Below are 6,375 nucleotides of genomic sequence, written 5' to 3'. Positions count from 1 at the left end.
TCCTTTCTATATGTTGTTTACTGGTAAACTTTATGTCTCTTTCCTTCAGACTATGGCACTAGATAATCACAGCTATGTTCTTGGAATTCAGAAAATCTGTTCCCTTTCAGGGTTTGGGGTGCTTAGCTCAGATCCCTTGCTGTTCCAAGGCTTTTTTGTTCTAGTTTCTAACTTCCTCTTCATTGTAGATCAAACATGTCACTGCTATCCCAGGATTAGGAGGAAAGGTAATGTAAAACAAAATGTAACTCAGTAATTGTAATTCTATTGTAATTGTAATTAGTATTTGAACTGATTACTCTAACTTCACTGCGCTAATATGTTTTTGGATTGATCTGTGTCACGTGAAGCGAATCTTCCATGGAACCTAATAACCATCACTATAGTTTATATTTTCACAAGTATTTTGTTTGAGTTGCTTTATGTGAAGATAGACAAAAAAACAAACAAACGAAAAACTTAGTTGTATGTGTGAAATGGCATTGTGGAAGAGAGGCAACAGAAACCTAGACTCTCCATTGACCTTAAGAATATTGTATAAACTCCCCACACCCATCTAAAAATCTGCAGAAATTCAAACTTTCATTGGAATAGACTGTGGATTGAAGCTAATTTTGTATCACAGAGTGAAGACATCCCTGCTGACATCTAGATTAAATAGGAAATGGTGAAAAAAATGTTAGCTAATTGAAATAGCAGAAATAGAAATGTAGAAATTAGGGTGGTAGACATGTTTTTGAGGAAATTTATATTCTAGTGCTGCCCGCTGGGAAAGAACAACCAACACAGGAGGGAGCTAGCCCTTCAGCAATGCTGGTTTAGGGTTCTGGGTGAAAGAAACTGAGACTGATACCTAACACCTCACGTAACCTAATACCACTTAATACCTCATGTAACTCATTACCCACAATAGACAGTGGTGCTCCAGAGGCACTGTAAGTGGTAATCAACCATTGTCTGGTTTGTTTACCTAGCAGGTAGAGGATATTTGTGCATATCTGTTTAGATAAGTTGCTATGATGAAATACTTCTAAATTGTCTGAAAAAAAGATAGGATAAATGTAATGGAATTCTCCAGAGAAGCAGACTGATTAGAGTTGTTGGCTCACAAGATTGTGGGAACTGCAAACACAATATCTGGAAGGCAGGCCTCCTGCTGGAGTTCTGGCAAGAGCTGATGTTTCATTTTTCAGTACAAAGGCAATCTGCAGGCAAAATTCCTTCCTGTGCGAGGGAGCTCAATCTTTTCCCTTAAGGCCTTTAGCTGACTGGATAAGGCCCACCCCTACAGAGAGTACTCTTGTCTTACCTAAAGTCTATCAATTTAAGTCAAAAAATAAAAGATATCTTCATAGCAGCATCCAGACTGGTGTTTAATCCAATTAACTGGGTGCCATAGCCTAGCCACGCTGACACATAAAAATGTGCCACTACAATGAAGATTTTTGTTTTGTTTTAGAGCAGGAGCATCTGAATAGGGAAGATCAGCAACACCAGGACAGTGGGTAGCCTGACAGTATCTGCTCAGTGGTTACTCAGATAGGCTTCAGTATCCATAGAAACATGAGTGACCCCAAAGCTTAAGGAGCTTTATGAGAAATTCTGTGGCTGAGCTCAAACAGAGTTGTGTTAAGGCTGAGAAAGAAAAATGTGACCCAAGGTTAGGAAGAAAGGCAGCCTCCTCATTTCAGTGGGAAATACAGCATAGCTTTGGCCCTTTAAAATAGTTGGTGTGGAAAATATCAGGAAAACATCTCTCTTGACCTAGTTATTCACTTTGCCATTGAAGACCCTAGTAGCAATGGCAAAAATGAAATATCTTCTTCCAGTTGGGGTTTTCATATGTTCGTACATATTTGACTATGGAATATTTTGATGCATTTTGTAATTATTTTAAAATTAGAAATAGATGATACTACTGATATATTTGTAGGTAGTATAAATAATTATGCAAAAATGTTCAGCTTTATTTTCAATAGAGTACTTTTTGAATTTAAGTCTGTTTTGTATGTATTAAATTGCGAGGAAGAGAAAAATAGAATGCACAAATATGCTAGAAATAGATTAGCGAGTCTTATGAATGAGAGTTTAAGTGTCCTAAGAATGGAAAGGGAAAATAGCTCTTTTGCAAAAGGGAAGTGGACCAAGCGATGGCTTGAAGCGGAAGGGAAGGGGATGAAAAACATTTTAAGATGTGTTATGTACACGTACCAACTCCCCATGAGGAATGTAATAATTATGCACTATAGTTTGTACTAAAAAAAAAAGATTTTTAAAAACCCCGAAAATTTAGAATGGGAAACTGCATTTCAGAAATTGGAAGCCATAGAACCAGTGACAGCAACACAGCTGGCAGTGGCTCCCTTTTTCAAAGCACAAAGTAGCCCGTTGTACAGTTTTCACTTGAAAAATATATCAGTATAGTTATTGAGCATCCTCGCGGTTTTCTGTGCAATCTCAGGAGAATATTTTTCCTAGCAAATTATCTACTCCTAAAATTAAAACAAGTTGCTTATGTTTCATGTCAGTGCCAACAAACCAACCTCAGAAAACTGGAATTGAGGTGACAAATTTCTTCAGAAAATTATTTTTGCCTCTATGCATTTCATGTACTTTTTTTGTGATTAGTGTATATCCTAGACAGAGGAAAATAATATCCACTTATACCGCTACTAAGGACTTTGTGGTATTCAATTTTCTATTAATAGAAGCTTGCTTTTACAGTTTATTTTTAGTCTGTTCTCTTTTATATTGGTTTTCAGGGGTTATGCACATATAAAAGTGGGTCCCTACTGGTACACCTCATAATCCCAGCACTTGCGAGGCTGAGACAGAAGGGTCACCATGAATTGCAACCCAGACTGGGCTATCCAGTGAGTTTAAGGCCAGCCTGAGCTACGTAGCAAGATCCTGAAGATCGCAACAATGAATGTAACTGTACTGTATCCCTAAAATGTACCAATAAACTCAATTAATAAAAAAAAGAATTAAAATCTAAATTAAGAAAGCTTCTCTGTCTTAAATAAAACCTGTCAAACTTAAAAAAATAAAACCCCAGAACAACAATAACAAAAAAGTGGGTCCCTAAATATTGGGCTATGGGGAGTGATTTCCATTCTCCACTCCTTTATTCTGCAGTTTGAAACTTAGAGTTTAAAGCAATGCTTCCAAAGTTGGACCAGAATACTGTCCTTTAAATAGAATAAGATCATCCTCAGCCTTACTCCAGGGACTTTTGCTTGTAAAGCACCTTGGCATTGCCTGAGGATAGACGAGAAAGCACATCTCCCTCCCCAGTAAGACTCTGCTTTCTAGTGGGGCCTACAGACTGCACTGAAGGCAAGTGCAAGCTGGAGCAATTGCCTAGCTCTGCCTGAGCAGTGTGCGTGGATGTCAGAGATGAGGAGGAGATGGGGATGAAGGTGTGCAGAGCCAGAGGGAGACTCTGGAGATTTGGTATTGTGTTAGCAGAGGCCCCGCACTGCAGGGAATGCAAATCAATTTTGTTACAAAATGACTTCTAATTGACAAACATGAGCATGTCTATGGTCTCCACATTATCTGGAAATACTATCTTCAGCTTTGTGTTTGGTCTCAGAAAAGTAAATGACTAATCAATAGAATAAGATAATTTTTTCTCAATTTTCAGAAAAAGATAATAAAATTATCTCTAAATGTTTTCCTGTAAATTTTCTTGAAATTTGTTTGCTGTATCCCAGACCAAAATGAATAAACAAATGCTAACAAATATAACCATAAAATTCAAAAGCAGCTAGCTGATGAAGTGGGTCATCCACTGACACATTATTGTATTGAAATGTGTATGTAATATATATGTAATCCTATATTCTGGAAGAATACTGTTTCATAGTTGCAAAGACTATAGAATCTAATGAGCTTTATGCCTTCCAGGTTCTTTATCCTAACAACATAAAGAGGAAAGAGTCATTACTGGTCCTTAAAAGAAGCCATCCCTGCAGGGGGATTGCAAGTTCAAGCCCATCCTGGACAATTTAGCAACTTAGTGAGACTCTGTCTAAAAATAAAAAATAAGAAGGGCTTTATTGGGACTTTTTCTGTTAGTGAGTTAAAAACTCCTCTTAAACTTTTCTCCAACAGGTTGGGAGTTCATTTGAAAATCCCTTGTAGTCAGACTGCTCCTTCCAGAAAGTCAGACTAGGATAATTCACAACAACTGCTTTGTCTTATACTAAGAAAAATAACAATCAGTAACTTGCATTTGTTTTTAATATGCTAATTAGAATATGGGACTATTTTGGACAGCATTTCTCTTCCTTCATGTGTTCATATAAAAAGTTGATAAAGGTGCCCTTACTAATGTGGATTGTGGCTGCTAGGAAGACCTATGAGTTTCAAATACTTAGTGAATTTAAAATGGACCTTAAAGGAGTAGCCTTATCTTGCTGCTAACAAAAGTTGCTTAAATGACTGGGAAGGCAACAGAAATTTCTCAGAGCTTTCTCTACCCTAGGGCCCAGGGCAGAATTTCTGACTTGCCACCTCTGGAGGTGATCTCTTTTGTAGGAAAAGTCCCTGAATTTGACTGTTGAACTATTTTCCTCTCTCTCTTTCAAGGAGCTAGAAAGTAGTTGTTTGATTCTCTTATTTTTCTAGCAATACTTCCTTCTCTAAACATGATTGTTATAGCTGAAGTCAATTGTAACTTGTGCTCTGAGAGTACTTACTGGATGGAGTAAGGATATGAGTTACCTGAGGAAGATAAGATTGAGTGCTGATAAAGGTTAGATGGTCCAGTCAAGTTTTATTTTCTGGGTCTCTCTCCAGATGGTAGCTACCAACCCTGGAGTAAAATAAACCTTGGGGGACACCCTAAAAACACATAAATCAAGCAGAGACATGGGACACCATATTTGATTCTCTTGTTTCAGTTTAGGAACTCCATATATGAACCTCACACTCCTTTGGAATGTATTAAGGAGAAATTTAGTATTTCTATGCACCTGGTTTACGTGGTGTGCCTACCTCCTAAAGCCAAGTACATAAAGGAGAGTGCTATGATGCTATCCCACAATTAGAATTGTACTGAAAAAGAGAGAAAACACTCAAAATCATCTTATGTTGAGATTTCCTTTACATTAAGAAGTAATTCTTGCTCGTGTTAGAGTGTAAATGTAATGAGAGACACTTCATCCTTAAGACATTCAGTACCTCAAAGCCTGAGGCTACTTCTCTCCCATTAGAACCTGAGAACAAAGTTTCCAAGACAACGTTAAACCTTGACCACAGGTGCTGAGGATGGAGTATCTAGGCCGGCCATAATTAAAACCTCAATGAGGCTACATCCACCCCTAGCTAAGTTGTTCAGGTCCCTCAAAGACAATATCCCTTGCAGGAAGTAAATGGCAAATATAGGACTACATGTGTTTATGTGTCCTTTTCTCAGTGATCTAAGGCAGATTAAATGAGACCTATGGAAGTTTTTGGATGACCCTGATATATACTTTGAGGTCTTTAGAGAACTTACTCAGACCTATGGACTAGATTAGAAAGATATAATGTTGCTATTAAATCAATTATTGGTTTTTAATGAAAGACAAGTAATATTACATTTAGCGGCAAATATTATCTTAATTTTGGAAGCTCAAAAGACAGGCAGCCAGGGGAAAAACTGGTTTCTACTGGAGCAATTCCTATACAAGACCCCTACCTACTGGCCTGCCAATCAGGAGATTAAAATAGAAGACATTTTCAGGCATATATTCTTTGTTTTGGTTTTGGCTTTGGTACTGGGGATCAAACTCAGGAACTTGTGCTTGTGAGGCAGGGTGCAGAACCACTGAGTTAAATCCCTACCCCCACAAGCAAGTATTATAAAAGGCCTAAGAAACATGAGAGGTAAGCCCTTTAGTTATTTTAAATTACCAACTATTTATCAGAAACAGATGAGGACATCCCTAGATCATGATTTGAAAAAAGGAAATACTATGGTTTTTCCCAAGTTAGTCTTGCAGTATGTAGATGGTATAGTGTTATGTGTCCCCTCAGAAGAGCTTTCTAGGCAAGACACCTGTGTTCTGCTGAATTTTGTGACAGAGGTTATAATGTTCCTAAATCTAAGGCACAACTTTGCAGCCTTGAGGTAAAATATTTAGACTTTTTTATATCTGAGGGAACCCAAACACTGGGGAAAGAAAGAATTAAAAAGAAGTATTTCCTCTCCACAGTCCATGACCCTAAAATAGCTAAGGAGATTTCTAGAAATTACAGGCTTTTGATGCCTTTAGATAGCAGGATATAGTGAGATTCTGCCCAAAAGACAGCCATATTTCAACCTGAGAACCTTTTTCTCAGACAGACTGCATTTCAGAAGCTCAAAACAAACGCTTATAAGTG

At 37.6% G+C, this 6,375-nt stretch overlaps 1 non-coding gene across 1 annotated transcript; it reads left to right on the top strand.

Annotated features, from left to right (window-relative positions):
- Positions 1 to 3,209: 3,209 nt before the first annotated feature.
- On the top strand, positions 3,210 to 3,341 carry LOC117286831. The gene has a single exon (XR_004517930.1). It is a non-coding gene; the product is annotated as a small nucleolar RNA SNORA49 (small nucleolar RNA).
- The last annotated feature ends 3,034 nt before the right edge of the window (positions 3,342 to 6,375 follow it).

The sequence above is a fragment of the Fukomys damarensis genome, unplaced genomic scaffold (assembly GCF_012274545.1).
Source record: "Fukomys damarensis isolate Sample0158 unplaced genomic scaffold, DMR_v1.0_HiC HiC_scaffold_18, whole genome shotgun sequence".
Taxonomy (NCBI): Eukaryota; Metazoa; Chordata; class Mammalia; order Rodentia; family Bathyergidae; genus Fukomys; species Fukomys damarensis.
This window is presented reverse-complemented; position numbering and strand designations above follow the sequence as displayed.